The sequence below is a fragment of the Oncorhynchus clarkii genome, chromosome 17 (genome assembly GCF_045791955.1).
Source record: "Oncorhynchus clarkii lewisi isolate Uvic-CL-2024 chromosome 17, UVic_Ocla_1.0, whole genome shotgun sequence".
In the NCBI taxonomy this organism is placed as follows: domain Eukaryota; kingdom Metazoa; phylum Chordata; class Actinopteri; order Salmoniformes; family Salmonidae; genus Oncorhynchus; species Oncorhynchus clarkii.
Genome location: NC_092163.1, coordinates 49,495,430 through 49,516,167, shown reverse-complemented (window position 1 = coordinate 49,516,167; position 20,738 = coordinate 49,495,430). Strand labels below are relative to the sequence as shown.

Sequence of the window (20,738 nt, the reverse complement as noted above, 5' to 3'; positions counted from 1 at the left end):
GGCTAAGGGTACCTTACTTCTTGCAAGAATTAGAGGCAGTGTGGGGGCAAAACTGGAATTGTGGACCAATACCACCTGTTGCTGAACCTATTCTCCCCAAGACTACTTCTGACTATATTTCATGTCGTTCCAATGTAAAGTTTTGGGTTAAGTTGTCACCCAACAATAACCACTCCTCGGATGGACCTCGTAGGCTATGATAATGCCACTGCGATAGAATATCAGAAATCTGCTATTCAAACTGCTTGCAGTATCTCGCACAGCTTCTCGGGAAACTGTATTATTTTTTGTTACATTGGTATGTCTAGCAGTTCGCCCCCTACCTAACACTGGTGGATTCTCGATTACATGTAATTAACGGCAAGGTGGGGTACTTGTTCAATAGATGTTCCCTTTTTTCCTGGACAAAACCAATATCGAGAGCAAAGCACTTTGGGTAATCAGCACCACTGGCTCAGCTGCAATGGGGGACGAACCCAAAACCTTTTCATGTAAATCTTGCCATAGCTGCCTCTAGAGGAGGCAAGACAAAGTGGGTCAAGTGGCTTTGGGTAACATACTACTTGCAACAATTCGAGGCAGTGTGGGGGCAAAGCTGAAATTGTGGGCCCAAACCCGCTGTTGCTGAGTTCATTCTCCCGAACCCTACTTCTGACACAGCATATACTACTGACACCTTTTTTCTGTTTCTACCTAGTTGCAAGATAATGTTCAACTGTCAGCTGAAGCATCAAAAAGGTTATAGAATAAATGAGTTGGATGCAGCCCATGTTTGGTCTTGTCACTATCTTCTCTTTCACATGTATAGCAGTCTCACATGAGACTATCAAAAATTGCCAAGGCTGACTATATTTCAAGTCATCCCAAGCGGGGTATTGGGTTAAGTTTTCAACCAGCAATAATCACGCCTCAGATGGACTTCATAGGCTATGATATCACCTCTGCGAAAGAATGATATATTACAGCTACTCAAACTGTTTACAGTGTTTTGCACAGCTTCTCCTTTAACGGTAATATTGTGTTTTAAATTTGAATTTTCTTAGCAGTTCGCCCCCTACCTACCACTTTGGTGGATTCTTGATGACATGTCATTCATGGCAAGGTGGGGTACTTATTCAATAGATGTTACCTTTTTCCAGTAGTAAAAAAAACAATATCGAGAGCAAAGCATTTTGGGTAATCTGCACCACTGGCTCAGCTGCAATGGGTCGCAAACCCAAAACCTTTTCAACTCAACCTTGCCACCGCTGCCTCTAGTGGAAGTGTATAACGTGGCTAAGGGTACCTTACTTCTTGCAAGAATTAGAGGCAGTGTGGGGGCAAAACTGGAATTGTGGACCAATACCACCTGTTGCTGAACCTATTCTCCCCAAGACTACTTCTGACTATATTTCATGTCGTTCCAATGTAAAGTTTTGGGTTAAGTTGTCACCCAACAATAACCACTCCTCGGATGGACCTCGTAGGCTATGATAATGCCACTGCGATAGAATATCAGAAATCTGCTATTCAAACTGCTTGCAGTATCTCGCACAGCTTCTCGGGAAACTGTATTATTTTTTGTTACATTGGTATGTCTAGCAGTTCGCCCCCTACCTAACACTGGTGGATTCTCGATTACATGTAATTAACGGCAAGGTGGGGTACTTGTTCAATAGATGTTCCCTTTTTTCCTGGACAAAACCAATATCGAGAGCAAAGCACTTTGGGTAATCAGCACCACTGGCTCAGCTGCAATGGGGGACGAACCCAAAACCTTTTCATGTAAATCTTGCCATAGCTGCCTCTAGAGGAGGCAAGACAAAGTGGGTCAAGTGGCTTTGGGTAACATACTACTTGCAACAATTCGAGGCAGTGTGGGGGCAAAGCTGAAATTGTGGGCCCAAACCCGCTGTTGCTGAGTTCATTCTCCCGAACCCTACTTCTGACACAGCATATACTACTGACACCTTTTTTCTGTTTCTACCTAGTTGCAAGATAATGTTCAACTGTCAGCTGAAGCATCAAAAAGGTTATAGAATAAATGAGTTGGATGCAGCCCATGTTTGGTCTTGTCACTATCTTCTCTTTCACATGTATAGCAGTCTCACATGAGACTATCAAAAATTGCCAAGGCTGACTATATTTCAAGTCATCCCAAGCGGGGTATTGGGTTAAGTTTTCAACCAGCAATAATCACGCCTCAGATGGACTTCATAGGCTATGATATCACCTCTGCGAAAGAATGATATATTACAGCTACTCAAACTGTTTACAGTGTTTTGCACAGCTTCTCCTTTAACGGTAATATTGTGTTTTAACATTGCAATGTCTAGCAGTTCGCCCCCTACCTACCACTTTGGTGGATTCTTGATGACATGTCATTCATGGCAAGGTGGGGTACTTATTCAATAGATGTTACCTTTTTCCAGTAGTAAAAAAAACAATATCGAGAGCAAAGCATTTTGGGTAATCTGCACCACTGGCTCAGCTGCAATGGGTCGCAAACCCAAAACCTTTTCAACTCAACCTTGCCACCGCTGCCTCTAGTGGAAGTGTATAACGTGGCTAAGGGTACCTTACTTCTTGCAAGAATTAGAGGCAGTGTGGGGGCAAAACTGGAATTGTGGACCAATACCACCTGTTGCTGAACCTATTCTCCCCAAGACTACTTCTGACTATATTTCATGTCGTTCCAATGTAAAGTTTTGGGTTAAGTTGTCACCCAACAATAACCACTCCTCGGATGGACCTCGTAGGCTATGATAATGCCACTGCGATAGAATATCAGAAATCTGCTATTCAAACTGCTTGCAGTATCTCGCACAGCTTCTCGGCAAACTGTATTATTTTTTGTTACATTGGTATGTCTAGCAGTTCGCCCCCTACCTAACACTGGTGGATTCTCGATTACATGTAATTAACGGCAAGGTGGGGTACTTGTTCAATAGATGTTCCCTTTTTTCCTGGACAAAACCAATATCGAGAGCAAAGCACTTTGGGTAATCAGCACCACTGGCTCAGCTGCAATGGGGGACGAACCCAAAACCTTTTCATGTAAATCTTGCCATAGCTGCCTCTAGAGGAGGCAAGACAAAGTGGGTCAAGTGGCTTTGGGTAACATACTACTTGCAACAATTCGAGGCAGTGTGGGGGCAAAGCTGAAATTGTGGGCCCAAACCCGCTGTTGCTGAGTTCATTCTCCCGAACCCTACTTCTGACACAGCATATACTACTGACACCTTTTTTCTGTTTCTACCTAGTTGCAAGATAATGTTCAACTGTCAGCTGAAGCATCAAAAAGGTTATAGAATAAATGAGTTGGATGCAGCCCATGTTTGGTCTTGTCACTATCTTCTCTTTCACATGTATAGCAGTCTCACATGAGACTATCAAAAATTGCCAAGGCTGACTATATTTCAAGTCATCCCAAGCGGGGTATTGGGTTAAGTTTTCAACCAGCAATAATCACGCCTCAGATGGACTTCATAGGCTATGATATCGCCTCTGCGAAAGAATGATATATTACAGCTACTCAAACTGTTTACAGTGTTTTGCACAGCTTCTCCTTTAACGGTAATATTGTGTTTTAACATTGCAATGTCTAGCAGTTCGCCCCCTACCTACCACTTTGGTGGATTCTTGATGACATGTCATTCATGGCAAGGTGGGGTACTTATTCAATAGATGTTACCTTTTTCCAGTAGTAAAAAAAACAATATCGAGAGCAAAGCATTTTGGGTAATCTGCACCACTGGCTCAGCTGCAATGGGTCGCAAACCCAAAACCTTTTCAACTCAACCTTGCCACCGCTGCCTCTAGTGGAAGTGTATAACGTGGCTAAGGGTACCTTACTTCTTGCAAGAATTAGAGGCAGTGTGGGGGCAAAACTGGAATTGTGGACCAATACCACCTGTTGCTGAACCTATTCTCCCCAAGACTACTTCTGACTATATTTCATGTCGTTCCAATGTAAAGTTTTGGGTTAAGTTGTCACCCAACAATAACCACTCCTCGGATGGACCTCGTAGGCTATGATAATGCCACTGCGATAGAATATCAGAAATCTGCTATTCAAACTGCTTGCAGTATCTCGCACAGCTTCTCGGCAAACTGTATTATTTTTTGTTACATTGGTATGTCTAGCAGTTCGCCCCCTACCTAACACTGGTGGATTCTCGATTACATGTAATTAACGGCAAGGTGGGGTACTTGTTCAATAGATGTTCCCTTTTTTCCTGGACAAAACCAATATCGAGAGCAAAGCACTTTGGGTAATCAGCACCACTGGCTCAGCTGCAATGGGGGACGAACCCAAAACCTTTTCATGTAAATCTTGCCATAGCTGCCTCTAGAGGAGGCAAGACAAAGTGGGTCAAGTGGCTTTGGGTAACATACTACTTGCAACAATTCGAGGCAGTGTGGGGGCAAAGCTGAAATTGTGGGCCCAAACCCGCTGTTGCTGAGTTCATTCTCCCGAACCCTACTTCTGACACAGCATATACTACTGACACCTTTTTTCTGTTTCTACCTAGTTGCAAGATAATGTTCAACTGTCAGCTGAAGCATCAAAAAGGTTATAGAATAAATGAGTTGGATGCAGCCCATGTTTGGTCTTGTCATTATCTTCTCTTTCACATGTATAGCAGTCTCACATGAGACTATCAAAAATTGCCAAGGCTGACTATATTTCAAGTCATCCCAAGCGGGGTATTGGGTTAAGTTTTCAACCAGCAATAATCACGCCTCAGATGGACTTCATAGGCTATGATATCACCTCTGCGAAAGAATGATATATTACAGCTACTCAAACTGTTTACAGTGTTTTGCACAGCTTCTCCTTTAACGGTAATATTGTGTTTTAAATTTGAATTTTCTTAGCAGTTCGCCCCCTACCTACCACTTTGGTGGATTCTTGATGACATGTCATTCATGGCAAGGTGGGGTACTTATTCAATAGATGTTACCTTTTTCCAGTAGTAAAAAAAACAATATCGAGAGCAAAGCATTTTGGGTAATCTGCACCACTGGCTCAGCTGCAATGGGTCGCAAACCCAAAACCTTTTCAACTCAACCTTGCCACCGCTGCCTCTAGTGGAAGTGTATAACGTGGCTAAGGGTACCTTACTTCTTGCAAGAATTAGAGGCAGTGTGGGGGCAAAACTGGAATTGTGGACCAATACCAACTGTTGCTGAACCTATTCTCCCCAAGACTACTTCTGACTATATTTCATGTCGTTCCAATGTAAAGTTTTGGGTTAAGTTGTCACCCAACAATAACCACTCCTCGGATGGACCTCGTAGGCTATGATAATGCCACTGCGATAGAATATCAGAAATCTGCTATTCAAACTGCTTGCAGTATCTCGCACAGCTTCTCGGGAAACTGTATTATTTTTTGTTACATTGGTATGTCTAGCAGTTCGCCCCCTACCTAACACTGGTGGATTCTCGATTACATGTAATTAACGGCAAGGTGGGGTACTTGTTCAATAGATGTTCCCTTTTTTCCTGGACAAAACCAATATCGAGAGCAAAGCACTTTGGGTAATCAGCACCACTGGCTCAGCTGCAATGGGGGACGAACCCAAAACCTTTTCATGTAAATCTTGCCATAGCTGCCTCTAGAGGAGGCAAGACAAAGTGGGTCAAGTGGCTTTGGGTAACATACTACTTGCAACAATTCGAGGCAGTGTGGGGGCAAAGCTGAAATTGTGGGCCCAAACCCGCTGTTGCTGAGTTCATTCTCCCGAACCCTACTTCTGACACAGCATATACTACTGACACCTTTTTTCTGTTTCTACCTAGTTGCAAGATAATGTTCAACTGTCAGCTGAAGCATCAAAAAGGTTATAGAATAAATGAGTTGGATGCAGCCCATGTTTGGTCTTGTCACTATCTTCTCTTTCACATGTATAGCAGTCTCACATGAGACTATCAAAAATTGCCAAGGCTGACTATATTTCAAGTCATCCCAAGCGGGGTATTGGGTTAAGTTTTCAACCAGCAATAATCACGCCTCAGATGGACTTCATAGGCTATGATATCGCCTCTGCGAAAGAATGATATATTACAGCTACTCAAACTGTTTACAGTGTTTTGCACAGCTTCTCCTTTAACGGTAATATTGTGTTTTAACATTGCAATGTCTAGCAGTTCGCCCCCTACCTACCACTTTGGTGGATTCTTGATGACATGTCATTCATGGCAAGGTGGGGTACTTATTCAATAGATGTTACCTTTTTCCAGTAGTAAAAAAAACAATATCGAGAGCAAAGCATTTTGGGTAATCTGCACCACTGGCTCAGCTGCAATGGGTCGCAAACCCAAAACCTTTTCAACTCAACCTTGCCACCGCTGCCTCTAGTGGAAGTGTATAACGTGGCTAAGGGTACCTTACTTCTTGCAAGAATTAGAGGCAGTGTGGGGGCAAAACTGGAATTGTGGACCAATACCACCTGTTGCTGAACCTATTCTCCCCAAGACTACTTCTGACTATATTTCATGTCGTTCCAATGTAAAGTTTTGGGTTAAGTTGTCACCCAACAATAACCAATCCTCGGATGGACCTCGTAGGCTATGATAATGCCACTGCGATAGAATATCAGAAATCTGCTATTCAAACTGCTTGCAGTATCTCGCACAGCTTCTCGGCAAACTGTATTATTTTTTGTTACATTGGTATGTCTAGCAGTTCGCCCCCTACCTAACACTGGTGGATTCTCGATTACATGTAATTAACGGCAAGGTGGGGTACTTGTTCAATAGATGTTCCCTTTTTTCCTGGACAAAACCAATATCGAGAGCAAAGCACTTTGGGTAATCAGCACCACTGGCTCAGCTGCAATGGGGGACGAACCCAAAACCTTTTCATGTAAATCTTGCCATAGCTGCCTCTAGAGGAGGCAAGACAAAGTGGGTCAAGTGGCTTTGGGTAACATACTACTTGCAACAATTCGAGGCAGTGTGGGGGCAAAGCTGAAATTGTGGGCCCAAACCCGCTGTTGCTGAGTTCATTCTCCCGAACCCTACTTCTGACACAGCATATACTACTGACACCTTTTTTCTGTTTCTACCTAGTTGCAAGATAATGTTCAACTGTCAGCTGAAGCATCAAAAAGGTTATAGAATAAATGAGTTGGATGCAGCCCATGTTTGGTCTTGTCACTATCTTCTCTTTCACATGTATAGCAGTCTCACATGAGACTATCAAAAATTGCCAAGGCTGACTATATTTCAAGTCATCCCAAGCGGGGTATTGGGTTAAGTTTTCAACCAGCAATAATCACGCCTCAGATGGACTTCATAGGCTATGATATCGCCTCTGCGAAAGAATGATATATTACAGCTACTCAAACTGTTTACAGTGTTTTGCACAGCTTCTCCTTTAACGGTAATATTGTGTTTTAACATTGCAATGTCTAGCAGTTCGCCCCCTACCTACCACTTTGGTGGATTCTTGATGACATGTCATTCATGGCAAGGTGGGGTACTTATTCAATAGATGTTACCTTTTTCCAGTAGTAAAAAAAACAATATCGAGAGCAAAGCATTTTGGGTAATCTGCACCACTGGCTCAGCTGCAATGGGTCGCAAACCCAAAACCTTTTCAACTCAACCTTGCCACCGCTGCCTCTAGTGGAAGTGTATAACGTGGCTAAGGGTACCTTACTTCTTGCAAGAATTAGAGGCAGTGTGGGGGCAAAACTGGAATTGTGGACCAATACCACCTGTTGCTGAACCTATTCTCCCCAAGACTACTTCTGACTATATTTCATGTCGTTCCAATGTAAAGTTTTGGGTTAAGTTGTCACCCAACAATAACCACTCCTCGGATGGACCTCGTAGGCTATGATAATGCCACTGCGATAGAATATCAGAAATCTGCTATTCAAACTGCTTGCAGTATCTCGCACAGCTTCTCGGCAAACTGTATTATTTTTTGTTACATTGGTATGTCTAGCAGTTCGCCCCCTACCTAACACTGGTGGATTCTCGATTACATGTAATTAACGGCAAGGTGGGGTACTTGTTCAATAGATGTTCCCTTTTTTCCTGGACAAAACCAATATCGAGAGCAAAGCACTTTGGGTAATCAGCACCACTGGCTCAGCTGCAATGGGGGACGAACCCAAAACCTTTTCATGTAAATCTTGCCATAGCTGCCTCTAGAGGAGGCAAGACAAAGTGGGTCAAGTGGCTTTGGGTAACATACTACTTGCAACAATTCGAGGCAGTGTGGGGGCAAAGCTGAAATTGTGGGCCCAAACCCGCTGTTGCTGAGTTCATTCTCCCGAACCCTACTTCTGACACAGCATATACTACTGACACCTTTTTTCTGTTTCTACCTAGTTGCAAGATAATGTTCAACTGTCAGCTGAAGCATCAAAAAGGTTATAGAATAAATGAGTTGGATGCAGCCCATGTTTGGTCTTGTCATTATCTTCTCTTTCACATGTATAGCAGTCTCACATGAGACTATCAAAAATTGCCAAGGCTGACTATATTTCAAGTCATCCCAAGCGGGGTATTGGGTTAAGTTTTCAACCAGCAATAATCACGCCTCAGATGGACTTCATAGGCTATGATATCGCCTCTGCGAAAGAATGATATATTACAGCTACTCAAACTGTTTACAGTGTTTTGCACAGCTTCTCCTTTAACGGTAATATTGTGTTTTAACATTGCAATGTCTAGCAGTTCGCCCCCTACCTACCACTTTGGTGGATTCTTGATGACATGTCATTCATGGCAAGGTGGGGTACTTATTCAATAGATGTTACCTTTTTCCAGTAGTAAAAAAAACAATATCGAGAGCAAAGCATTTTGGGTAATCTGCACCACTGGTTCAGCTGCCAAAACCCAAAACCTTTTCAACTCAACCTTGCCACCGCTGCCTCTAGTGGAAGTGTATAACGTGGCTAAGGGTACCTTACTTCTTGCAATAATTAGAGGCAGTGTGGGGGCAATACTGGAATTGTGGACCAATACCACCTGTTGCTGAACCTATTCTCCCCAAGACTACTTCTGACTATATTTCATGTCGTTCCAATGTAAAGTTTTGGGTTAAGTTGTCACCCAACAATAACCAATCCTCGGATGGACCTCGTAGGCTATGATAATGCCACTGCGATAGAATATCAGAAATCTGCTATTCAAACTGCTTGCAGTATCTCGCACAGCTTCTCGGCAAACTGTATTATTTTTTGTTACATTGGTATGTCTAGCAGTTCGCCCCCTACCTAACACTGGTGGATTCTCGATTACATGTAATTAACGGCAAGGTGGGGTACTTGTTCAATAGATGTTCCCTTTTTTCCTGGACAAAACCAATATCGAGAGCAAAGCACTTTGGGTAATCAGCACCACTGGCTCAGCTGCAATGGGGGACGAACCCAAAACCTTTTCATGTAAATCTTGCCATAGCTGCCTCTAGAGGAGGCAAGACAAAGTGGGTCAAGTGGCTTTGGGTAACATACTACTTGCAACAATTCGAGGCAGTGTGGGGGCAAAGCTGAAATTGTGGGCCCAAACCCGCTGTTGCTGAGTTCATTCTCCCGAACCCTACTTCTGACACAGCATATACTACTGACACCTTTTTTCTGTTTCTACCTAGTTGCAAGATAATGTTCAACTGTCAGCTGAAGCATCAAAAAGGTTATAGAATAAATGAGTTGGATGCAGCCCATGTTTGGTCTTGTCATTATCTTCTCTTTCACATGTATAGCAGTCTCACATGAGACTATCAAAAATTGCCAAGGCTGACTATATTTCAAGTCATCCCAAGCGGGGTATTGGGTTAAGTTTTCAACCAGCAATAATCACGCCTCAGATGGACTTCATAGGCTATGATATCACCTCTGCGAAAGAATGATATATTACAGCTACTCAAACTGTTTACAGTGTTTTGCACAGCTTCTCCTTTAACGGTAATATTGTGTTTTAAATTTGAATTTTCTTAGCAGTTCGCCCCCTACCTACCACTTTGGTGGATTCTTGATGACATGTCATTCATGGCAAGGTGGGGTACTTATTCAATAGATGTTACCTTTTTCCAGTAGTAAAAAAAACAATATCGAGAGCAAAGCATTTTGGGTAATCTGCACCACTGGCTCAGCTGCAATGGGTCGCAAACCCAAAACCTTTTCAACTCAACCTTGCCACCGCTGCCTCTAGTGGAAGTGTATAACGTGGCTAAGGGTACCTTACTTCTTGCAAGAATTAGAGGCAGTGTGGGGGCAAAACTGGAATTGTGGACCAATACCACCTGTTGCTGAACCTATTCTCCCCAAGACTACTTCTGACTATATTTCATGTCGTTCCAATGTAAAGTTTTGGGTTAAGTTGTCACCCAACAATAACCAATCCTCGGATGGACCTCGTAGGCTATGATAATGCCACTGCGATAGAATATCAGAAATCTGCTATTCAAACTGCTTGCAGTATCTCGCACAGCTTCTCGGGAAACTGTATTATTTTTTGTTACATTGGTATGTCTAGCAGTTCGCCCCCTACCTAACACTGGTGGATTCTCGATTACATGTAATTAACGGCAAGGTGGGGTACTTGTTCAATAGATGTTCCCTTTTTTCCTGGACAAAACCAATATCGAGAGCAAAGCACTTTGGGTAATCAGCACCACTGGCTCAGCTGCAATGGGGGACGAACCCAAAACCTTTTCATGTAAATCTTGCCATAGCTGCCTCTAGAGGAGGCAAGACAAAGTGGGTCAAGTGGCTTTGGGTAACATACTACTTGCAACAATTCGAGGCAGTGTGGGGGCAAAGCTGAAATTGTGGGCCCAAACCCGCTGTTGCTGAGTTCATTCTCCCGAACCCTACTTCTGACACAGCATATACTACTGACACCTTTTTTCTGTTTCTACCTAGTTGCAAGATAATGTTCAACTGTCAGCTGAAGCATCAAAAAGGTTATAGAATAAATGAGTTGGATGCAGCCCATGTTTGGTCTTGTCACTATCTTCTCTTTCACATGTATAGCAGTCTCACATGAGACTATCAAAAATTGCCAAGGCTGACTATATTTCAAGTCATCCCAAGCGGGGTATTGGGTTAAGTTTTCAACCAGCAATAATCACGCCTCAGATGGACTTCATAGGCTATGATATCGCCTCTGCGAAAGAATGATATATTACAGCTACTCAAACTGTTTACAGTGTTTTGCACAGCTTCTCCTTTAACGGTAATATTGTGTTTTAACATTGCAATGTCTAGCAGTTCGCCCCCTACCTACCACTTTGGTGGATTCTTGATGACATGTCATTCATGGCAAGGTGGGGTACTTATTCAATAGATGTTACCTTTTTCCAGTAGTAAAAAAAACAATATCGAGAGCAAAGCATTTTGGGTAATCTGCACCACTGGCTCAGCTGCAATGGGTCGCAAACCCAAAACCTTTTCAACTCAACCTTGCCACCGCTGCCTCTAGTGGAAGTGTATAACGTGGCTAAGGGTACCTTACTTCTTGCAAGAATTAGAGGCAGTGTGGGGGCAAAACTGGAATTGTGGACCAATACCACCTGTTGCTGAACCTATTCTCCCCAAGACTACTTCTGACTATATTTCATGTCGTTCCAATGTAAAGTTTTGGGTTAAGTTGTCACCCAACAATAACCAATCCTCGGATGGACCTCGTAGGCTATGATAATGCCACTGCGATAGAATATCAGAAATCTGCTATTCAAACTGCTTGCAGTATCTCGCACAGCTTCTCGGCAAACTGTATTATTTTTTGTTACATTGGTATGTCTAGCAGTTCGCCCCCTACCTAACACTGGTGGATTCTCGATTACATGTAATTAACGGCAAGGTGGGGTACTTGTTCAATAGATGTTCCCTTTTTTCCTGGACAAAACCAATATCGAGAGCAAAGCACTTTGGGTAATCAGCACCACTGGCTCAGCTGCAATGGGGGACGAACCCAAAACCTTTTCATGTAAATCTTGCCATAGCTGCCTCTAGAGGAGGCAAGACAAAGTGGGTCAAGTGGCTTTGGGTAACATACTACTTGCAACAATTCGAGGCAGTGTGGGGGCAAAGCTGAAATTGTGGGCCCAAACCCGCTGTTGCTGAGTTCATTCTCCCGAACCCTACTTCTGACACAGCATATACTACTGACACCTTTTTTCTGTTTCTACCTAGTTGCAAGATAATGTTCAACTGTCAGCTGAAGCATCAAAAAGGTTATAGAATAAATGAGTTGGATGCAGCCCATGTTTGGTCTTGTCATTATCTTCTCTTTCACATGTATAGCAGTCTCACATGAGACTATCAAAAATTGCCAAGGCTGACTATATTTCAAGTCATCCCAAGCGGGGTATTGGGTTAAGTTTTCAACCAGCAATAATCACGCCTCAGATGGACTTCATAGGCTATGATATCGCCTCTGCGAAAGAATGATATATTACAGCTACTCAAACTGTTTACAGTGTTTTGCACAGCTTCTCCTTTAACGGTAATATTGTGTTTTAACATTGCAATGTCTAGCAGTTCGCCCCCTACCTACCACTTTGGTGGATTCTTGATGACATGTCATTCATGGCAAGGTGGGGTACTTATTCAATAGATGTTACCTTTTTCCAGTAGTAAAAAAAACAATATCGAGAGCAAAGCATTTTGGGTAATCTGCACCACTGGCTCAGCTGCAATGGGTCGCAAACCCAAAACCTTTTCAACTCAACCTTGCCACCGCTGCCTCTAGTGGAAGTGTATAACGTGGCTAAGGGTACCTTACTTCTTGCAAGAATTAGAGGCAGTGTGGGGGCAAAACTGGAATTGTGGACCAATACCACCTGTTGCTGAACCTATTCTCCCCAAGACTACTTCTGAATATATTTCATGTCGTTCCAATGTAAAGTTTTGGGTTAAGTTGTCACCCAACAATAACCACTCCTCGGATGGACGTCGTAGGCTATGATAATGCCACTGCGATAGAATATCAGAAATCTGCTATTCAAACTGCTTGCAGTATCTCGCACAGCTTCTCGGCAAACTGTATTATTTTTTGTTACATTGGTATGTCTAGCAGTTCGCCCCCTACCTAACACTGGTGGATTCTCGATTACATGTAATTAACGGCAAGGTGGGGTACTTGTTCAATAGATGTTCCCTTTTTTCCTGGACAAAACCAATATCGAGAGCAAAGCACTTTGGGTAATCAGCACCACTGGCTCAGCTGCAATGGGGGACGAACCCAAAACCTTTTCATGTAAATCTTGCCATAGCTGCCTCTAGAGGAGGCAAGACAAAGTGGGTCAAGTGGCTTTGGGTAACATACTACCTGCAACAATTCGAGGCAGTGTGGGGGCAAAGCTGAAATTGTGGGCCCAAACCCGCTGTTGCTGAGTTCATTCTCCCGAACCCTACTTCTGACACAGCATATACTACTGACACCGTTTTTCTGTTTCTACCTAGTTGCAAGATAATGTTCAACTGTCAGCTGAAGCATCAAAAAGGTTATAGAATAAATGAGTTGGATGCAGCCCATGTTTGGTCTTGTCATTATCTTCTCTTTCACATGTATAGCAGTCTCACATGAGACTATCAAAAATTGCCAAGGCTGACTATATTTCAAGTCATCCCAAGCGGGGTATTGGGTTAAGTTTTCAACCAGCAATAATCACGCCTCAGATGGACTTCATAGGCTATGATATCGCCTCTGCGAAAGAATGATATATTACAGCTACTCAAACTGTTTACAGTGTTTTGCACAGCTTCTCCTTTAACGGTAATATTGTGTTTTAAATTTGAATTTTCTTAGCAGTTCGCCCCCTACCTACCACTTTGGTGGATTCTTGATGACATGTCATTCATGGCAAGGTGGGGTACTTATTCAATAGATGTTACCTTTTTCCAGTAGTAAAAAAAACAATATCGAGAGCAAAGCATTTTGGGTAATCTGCACCACTGGCTCAGCTGCAATGGGTCGCAAACCCAAAACCTTTTCAACTCAACCTTGCCACCGCTGCCTCTAGTGGAAGTGTATGACGTGGCTAAGGGTACCTTACTTCTTGCAAGAATTAGAGGCAGTGTGGGGGCAAAACTGGAATTGTGGACCAATACCAACTGTTGCTGAACCTATTCTCCCCAAGACTACTTCTGACTATATTTCATGTCGTTCCAATGTAAAGTTTTGGGTTAAGTTGTCACCCAACAATAACCACTCCTCGGATGGACCTCATAGGCTATGATAATGCCACTGCGATAGAATATCAGAAATCTGCTATTCAAACTGCTTGCAGTATCTCGCACAGCTTCTCGGCAAACTGTATTATTTTTTGTTACATTGGTATGTCTAGCAGTTCGCCCCCTACCTAACACTGGTGGATTCTCGATTACATGTAATTAACGGCAAGGTGGGGTACTTGTTCAATAGATGTTCCCTTTTTTCCTGGACAAAACCAATATCAAGAGCAAAGCACTTTGGGTAATCAGCACCACTGGCTCAGCTGCAATGGGGGACGAACCCAAAACCTTTTCATGTAAATCTTGCCATAGCTGCCTCTAGAGGAGGCAAGACAAAGTGGGTCAAGTGGCTTTGGGTAACATACTACTTGCAACAATTCGAGGCAGTGTGGGGGCAAAGCTGAAATTGTGGGCCCAAACCCGCTGTTGCTGAGTTCATTCTCCCGAACCCTACTTCTGACACAGCATATACTACTGACACCTTTTTTCTGTTTCTACCTAGTTGCAAGATAATGTTCAACTGTCAGCTGAAGCATCAAAAAGGTTATAGAATAAATGAGTTGGATGCAGCCCATGTTTGGTCTTGTCACTATCTTCTCTTTCACATGTATAGCAGTCTCACATGAGACTATCAAAAATTGCCAAGGCTGACTATATTTCAAGTCATCCCAAGCGGGGTATTGGGTTAAGTTTTCAACCAGCAATAATCACGCCTCAGATGGACTTCATAGGCTATGATATCGCCTCTGCGAAAGAATGATATATTACAGCTACTCAAACTGTTTACAGTGTTTTGCACAGCTTCTCCTTTAACGGTAATATTGTGTTTTAACATTGCAATGTCTAGCAGTTCGCCCCCTACCTACCACTTTGGTGGATTCTTGATGACATGTCATTCATGGCAAGGTGGGGTACTTATTCAATAGATGTTACCTTTTTCCAGTAGTAAAAAAAACAATATCGAGAGCAAAGCATTTTGGGTAATCTGCACCACTGGCTCAGCTGCAATGGGTCGCAAACCCAAAACCTTTTCAACTCAACCTTGCCACCGCTGCCTCTAGTGGAAGTGTATAACGTGGCTAAGGGTACCTTACTTCTTGCAAGAATTAGAGGCAGTGTGGGGGCAAAACTGGAATTGTGGACCAATACCACCTGTTGCTGAACCTATTCTCCCCAAGACTACTTCTGACTATATTTCATGTCGTTCCAATGTAAAGTTTTGGGTTAAGTTGTCACCCAACAATAACCACTCCTCGGATGGACCTCGTAGGCTATGATAATGCCACTGCGATAGAATATCAGAAATCTGCTATTCAAACTGCTTGCAGTATCTCGCACAGCTTCTCGGCAAACTGTATTATTTTTTGTTACATTGGTATGTCTAGCAGTTCGCCCCCTACCTAACACTGGTGGATTCTCGATTACATGTAATTAACGGCAAGGTGGGGTACTTGTTCAATAGATGTTCCCTTTTTTCCTGGACAAAACCAATATCGAGAGCAAAGCACTTTGGGTAATCAGCACCACTGGCTCAGCTGCAATGGGGGACGAACCCAAAACCTTTTCATGTAAATCTTGCCATAGCTGCCTCTAGAGGAGGCAAGACAAAGTGGGTCAAGTGGCTTTGGGTAACATACTACTTGCAACAATTCGAGGCAGTGTGGGGGCAAAGCTGAAATTGTGGGCCCAAACCCGCTGTTGCTGAGTTCATTCTCCCGAACCCTACTTCTGACACAGCATATACTACTGACACCTTTTTTCTGTTTCTACCTAGTTGCAAGATAATGTTCAACTGTCAGCTGAAGCATCAAAAAGGTTATAGAATAAATGAGTTGGATGCAGCCCATGTTTGGTCTTGTCACTATCTTCTCTTTCACATGTATAGCAGTCTCACATGAGACTATCAAAAATTGCCAAGGCTGACTATATTTCAAGTCATCCCAAGCGGGGTATTGGGTTAAGTTTTCAACCAGCAATAATCACGCCTCAGATGGACTTCATAGGCTATGATATCACCTCTGCGAAAGAATGATATATTACAGCTACTCAAACTGTTTACAGTGTTTTGCACAGCTTCTCCTTTAACGGTAATATTGTGTTTTAACATTGCAATGTCTAGCAGTTCGCCCCCTACCTACCACTTTGGTGGATTCTTGATGACATGTCATTCATGGCAAGGTGGGGTACTTATTCAATAGATGTTACCTTTTTCCAGTAGTAAAAAAAACAATATCGAGAGCAAAGCATTTTGGGTAATCTGCACCACTGGCTCAGCTGCAATGGGTCGCAAACCCAAAACCTTTTCAACTCAACCTTGCCACCGCTGCCTCTAGTGGAAGTGTATAACGTGGCTAAGGGTACCTTACTTCTTGCAAGAATTAGAGGCAGTGTGGGGGCAAAACTGGAATTGTGGACCAATACCACCTGTTGCTGAACCTATTCTCCCCAAGACTACTTCTGACTATATTTCATGTCGTTCCAATGTAAAGTTTTGGGTTAAGTTGTCACCCAACAATAACCACTCCTCGGATGGACCTCGTAGGCTATGATAATGCCACTGCGATAGAATATCAGAAATCTGCTATTCAAACTGCTTGCAGTATCTCGCACAGCTTCTCGGCAAACTGTATTATTTTTTGTTACATTGGTATGTCTAGCAGTTCGCCCCCTACCTAACACTGGTGGATTCTCGATTACATGTAATTAACGGCAAGGTGGGGTACTTGTTCAATAGATGTTCCCTTTTTTCCTGGACAAAACCAATATCGAGAGCAAAGCACTTTGGGTAATCAGCACCACTGGCTCAGCTGCAATGGGGGACGAACCCAAAACCTTTTCATGTAAATCTTGCCATAGCTGCCTCTAGAGGAGGCAAGACAAAGTGGGTCAAGTGGCTTTGGGTAACATACTACTTGCAACAATTCGAGGCAGTGTGGGGGCAAAGCTGAAATTGTGGGCCCAAACCCGCTGTTGCTGAGTTCATTCTCCCGAACCCTACTTCTGACACAGCATATACTACTGACACCTTTTTTCTGTTTCTACCTAGTTGCAAGATAATGTTCAACTGTCAGCTGAAGCATCAAAAAGGTTATAGAATAAATGAGTTGGATGCAGCCCATGTTTGGTCTTGTCACTATCTTCTCTTTCACATGTATAGCAGTCTCACATGAGACTATCAAAAATTGCCAAGGCTGACTATATTTCAAGTCATCCCAAGCGGGGTATTGGGTTAAGTTTTCAACCAGCAATAATCACGCCTCAGATGGACTTCATAGGCTATGATATCGCCTCTGCGAAAGAATGATATATTACAGCTACTCAAACTGTTTACAGTGTTTTGCACAGCTTCTCCTTTAACGGTAATATTGTGTTTTAACATTGCAATGTCTAGCAGTTCGCCCCCTACCTACCACTTTGGTGGATTCTTGATGACATGTCATTCATGGCAAGGTGGGGTACTTATTCAATAGATGTTACCTTTTTCCAGTAGTAAAAAAAACAATATCGAGAGCAAAGCATTTTGGGTAATCTGCACCACTGGCTCAGCTGCAATGGGTCGCAAACCCAAAACCTTTTCAACTCAACCTTGCCACCGCTGCCTCTAGTGGAAGTGTATAACGTGGCTAAGGGTACCTTACTTCTTGCAAGAATTAGAGGCAGTGTGGGGGCAAAACTGGAATTGTGGACCAATACCACCTGTTGCTGAACCTATTCTCCCCAAGACTACTTCTGACTATATTTCATGTCGTTCCAATGTAAAGTTTTGGGTTAAGTTGTCACCCAACAATAACCACTCCTCGGATGGACCTCGTAGGCTATGATAATGCCACTGCGATAGAATATCAGAAATCTGCTATTCAAACTGCTTGCAGTATCTCGCACAGCTTCTCGGCAAACTGTATTATTTTTTGTTACATTGGTATGTCTAGCAGTTCGCCCCCTACCTAACACTGGTGGATTCTCGATTACATGTAATTAACGGCAAGGTGGGGTACTTGTTCAATAGATGTTCCCTTTTTTCCTGGACAAAACCAATATCGAGAGCAAAGCACTTTGGGTAATCAGCACCACTGGCTCAGCTGCAATGGGGGACGAACCCAAAACCTTTTCATGTAAATCTTGCCATAGCTGCCTCTAGAGGAGGCAAGACAAAGTGGGTCAAGTGGCTTTGGGTAACATACTACTTGCAACAATTCGAGGCAGTGTGGGGGCAAAGCTGAAATTGTGGGCCCAAACCCGCTGTTGCTGAGTTCATTCTCCCGAACCCTACTTCTGACACAGCATATACTACTGACACCTTTTTTCTGTTTCTACCTAGTTGCAAGATAATGTTCAACTGTCAGCTGAAGCATCAAAAAGGTTATAGAATAAATGAGTTGGATGCAGCCCATGTTTGGTCTTGTCATTATCTTCTCTTTCACATGTATAGCAGTCTCACATGAGACTATCAAAAATTGCCAAGGCTGACTATATTTCAAGTCATCCCAAGCGGGGTATTGGGTTAAGTTTTCAACCAGCAATAATCACGCCTCAGATGGACTTCATAGGCTATGATATCGCCTCTGCGAAAGAATGATATATTACAGCTACTCAAACTGTTTACAGTGTTTTGCACAGCTTCTCCTTTAACGGTAATATTGTGTTTTAACATTGCAATGTTCTAGCAGTTCGCCCCCTACCTACCACTTTGGTGGATTCTTGATGACATGTCATTCATGGCAAGGTGGGGTACTTATTCAATAGATGTTACCTTTTTCCAGTAGTAAAAAAAACAATATCGAGAGCAAAGCATTTTGGGTAATCTGCACCACTGGCTCAGCTGCAATGGGTCGCAAACCCAAAACCTTTTCAACTCAACCTTGCCACCGCTGCCTCTAGTGGAAGTGTATAACGTGGCTAAGGGTACCTTACTTCTTGCAAGAATTAGAGGCAGTGTGGGGGCAAAACTGGAATTGTGGACCAATACCACCTGTTGCTGAACCTATTCTCCCCAAGACTACTTCTGACTATATTTCATGTCGTTCCAATGTAAAGTTTTGGGTTAAGTTGTCACCCAACAATAACCAATCCTCGGATGGACCTCGTAGGCTATGATAATGCCACTGCGATAGAATATCAGAAATCTGCTATTCAAACTGCTTGCAGTATCTCGCACAGCTTCTCGGCAAACTGTATTATTTTTTGTTACATTGGTATGTCTAGCAGTTCGCCCCCTACCTAACACTGGTGGATTCTCGATTACATGTAATTAACGGCAAGGTGGGGTACTTGTTCAATAGATGTTCCCTTTTTTCCTGGACAAAACCAATATCGAGAGCAAAGCACTTTGGGTAATCAGCACCACTGGCTCAGCTGCAATGGGGGACGAACCCAAAACCTTTTCATGTAAATCTTGCCATAGCTGCCTCTAGAGGAGGCAAGACAAAGTGGGTCAAGTGGCTTTGGGTAACATACTACTTGCAACAATTCGAGGCAGTGTGGGGGCAAAGCTGAAATTGTGGGCCCAAACCCGCTGTTGCTGAGTTCATTCTCCCGAACCCTACTTCTGACACAGCATATACTACTGACACCTTTTTTCTGTTTCTACCTAGTTGCAAGATAATGTTCAACTGTCAGCTGAAGCATCAAAAAGGTTATAGAATAAATGAGTTGGATGCAGCCCATGTTTGGTCTTGTCATTATCTTCTCTTTCACATGTATAGCAGTCTCACATGAGACTATCAAAAATTGCCAAGGCTGACTATATTTCAAGTCATCCCAAGCGGGGTATTGGGTTAAGTTTTCAACCAGCAATAATCACGCCTCAGATGGACTTCATAGGCTATGATATCGCCTCTGCGAAAGAATGATATATTACAGCTACTCAAACTGTTTACAGTGTTTTGCACAGCTTCTCCTTTAACGGTAATATTGTGTTTTAACATTGCAATGTCTAGCAGTTCGCCCCCTACCTACCACTTTGGTGGATTCTTGATGACATGTCATTCATGGCAAGGTGGGGTACTTATTCAATAGATGTTACCTTTTTCCAGTAGTAAAAAAAACAATATCGAGAGCAAAGCATTTTGGGTAATCTGCACCACTGGCTCAGCTGCAATGGGTCGCAAACCCAAAACCTTTTCAACTCAACCTTGCCACCGCTGCCTCTAGTGGAAGTGTATAACGTGGCTAAGGGTACCTTACTTCTTGCAATAATTAGAGGCAGTGTGGGGGCAATACTGGAATTGTGGACCAATACCACCTGTTGCTGAACCTATTCTCCCCAAGACTACTTCTGACTATATTTCATGTCGTTCCAATGTAAAGTTTTGGGTTAAGTTGTCACCCAACAATAACCAATCCTCGGATGGACCTCGTAGGCTATGATAATGCCACTGCGATAGAATATCAGAAATCTGCTATTCAAACTGCTTGCAGTATCTCGCACAGCTTCTCGGCAAACTGTATTATTTTTTGTTACATTGGTATGTCTAGCAATTCGCCCCCTACCTAACACTGGTGGATTCTCGATTACATGTAATTAACGGCAAGGTGGGGTACTTGTTCAATAGATGT

The 20,738-nt window shown here is 43.0% G+C and overlaps 16 non-coding genes and 1 pseudogene across 16 annotated transcripts; all 17 read right to left on the bottom strand.

Moving 5' to 3' along the window:
• Positions 1-811: 811 nt before the first annotated feature.
• Positions 812-953, bottom strand: LOC139371521 (U4 spliceosomal RNA). The gene has a single exon (XR_011627266.1). It is a non-coding gene; the product is annotated as a U4 spliceosomal RNA (small nuclear RNA).
• A 1,131-nt stretch (positions 954-2,084) lies between these two features.
• On the bottom strand, positions 2,085-2,226 carry LOC139371520 (U4 spliceosomal RNA). The gene has a single exon (XR_011627265.1). It is a non-coding gene; the product is annotated as a U4 spliceosomal RNA (small nuclear RNA).
• A 1,130-nt stretch (positions 2,227-3,356) lies between these two features.
• On the bottom strand, positions 3,357-3,498 carry LOC139371494 (U4 spliceosomal RNA). Its single transcript, XR_011627240.1, has one exon. It is a non-coding gene; the product is annotated as a U4 spliceosomal RNA (small nuclear RNA).
• Positions 3,499-4,628: 1,130 nt separating this feature from the next.
• On the bottom strand, positions 4,629-4,770 carry LOC139371519 (U4 spliceosomal RNA). The gene has a single exon (XR_011627264.1). It is a non-coding gene; the product is annotated as a U4 spliceosomal RNA (small nuclear RNA).
• Positions 4,771-5,901: 1,131 nt separating this feature from the next.
• Positions 5,902-6,043, bottom strand: LOC139371493 (U4 spliceosomal RNA). Its single transcript, XR_011627239.1, has one exon. It is a non-coding gene; the product is annotated as a U4 spliceosomal RNA (small nuclear RNA).
• A 1,130-nt stretch (positions 6,044-7,173) lies between these two features.
• Positions 7,174-7,315, bottom strand: LOC139371492 (U4 spliceosomal RNA). The gene has a single exon (XR_011627238.1). It is a non-coding gene; the product is annotated as a U4 spliceosomal RNA (small nuclear RNA).
• Positions 7,316-8,445: 1,130 nt separating this feature from the next.
• Positions 8,446-8,587, bottom strand: LOC139371491 (U4 spliceosomal RNA). Its single transcript, XR_011627237.1, has one exon. It is a non-coding gene; the product is annotated as a U4 spliceosomal RNA (small nuclear RNA).
• A 1,122-nt stretch (positions 8,588-9,709) lies between these two features.
• LOC139371518 (U4 spliceosomal RNA) lies at positions 9,710-9,851 on the bottom strand. Its single transcript, XR_011627263.1, has one exon. It is a non-coding gene; the product is annotated as a U4 spliceosomal RNA (small nuclear RNA).
• A 1,131-nt stretch (positions 9,852-10,982) lies between these two features.
• On the bottom strand, positions 10,983-11,124 carry LOC139371490 (U4 spliceosomal RNA). The gene has a single exon (XR_011627236.1). It is a non-coding gene; the product is annotated as a U4 spliceosomal RNA (small nuclear RNA).
• A 1,130-nt stretch (positions 11,125-12,254) lies between these two features.
• LOC139371489 (U4 spliceosomal RNA) lies at positions 12,255-12,396 on the bottom strand. The gene has a single exon (XR_011627235.1). It is a non-coding gene; the product is annotated as a U4 spliceosomal RNA (small nuclear RNA).
• Positions 12,397-13,526: 1,130 nt separating this feature from the next.
• Positions 13,527-13,668, bottom strand: LOC139371488 (U4 spliceosomal RNA). Its single transcript, XR_011627234.1, has one exon. It is a non-coding gene; the product is annotated as a U4 spliceosomal RNA (small nuclear RNA).
• A 418-nt stretch (positions 13,669-14,086) lies between these two features.
• On the bottom strand, positions 14,087-14,208 carry LOC139371615 (U4 spliceosomal RNA; annotated as a pseudogene).
• A 591-nt stretch (positions 14,209-14,799) lies between these two features.
• LOC139371487 (U4 spliceosomal RNA) lies at positions 14,800-14,941 on the bottom strand. The gene has a single exon (XR_011627233.1). It is a non-coding gene; the product is annotated as a U4 spliceosomal RNA (small nuclear RNA).
• A 1,130-nt stretch (positions 14,942-16,071) lies between these two features.
• Positions 16,072-16,213, bottom strand: LOC139371516 (U4 spliceosomal RNA). The gene has a single exon (XR_011627262.1). It is a non-coding gene; the product is annotated as a U4 spliceosomal RNA (small nuclear RNA).
• A 1,130-nt stretch (positions 16,214-17,343) lies between these two features.
• On the bottom strand, positions 17,344-17,485 carry LOC139371485 (U4 spliceosomal RNA). The gene has a single exon (XR_011627232.1). It is a non-coding gene; the product is annotated as a U4 spliceosomal RNA (small nuclear RNA).
• A 1,130-nt stretch (positions 17,486-18,615) lies between these two features.
• On the bottom strand, positions 18,616-18,757 carry LOC139371774 (U4 spliceosomal RNA). The gene has a single exon (XR_011627451.1). It is a non-coding gene; the product is annotated as a U4 spliceosomal RNA (small nuclear RNA).
• Positions 18,758-19,888: 1,131 nt separating this feature from the next.
• On the bottom strand, positions 19,889-20,030 carry LOC139371773 (U4 spliceosomal RNA). Its single transcript, XR_011627450.1, has one exon. It is a non-coding gene; the product is annotated as a U4 spliceosomal RNA (small nuclear RNA).
• Positions 20,031-20,738: the final 708 nt, after the last annotated feature.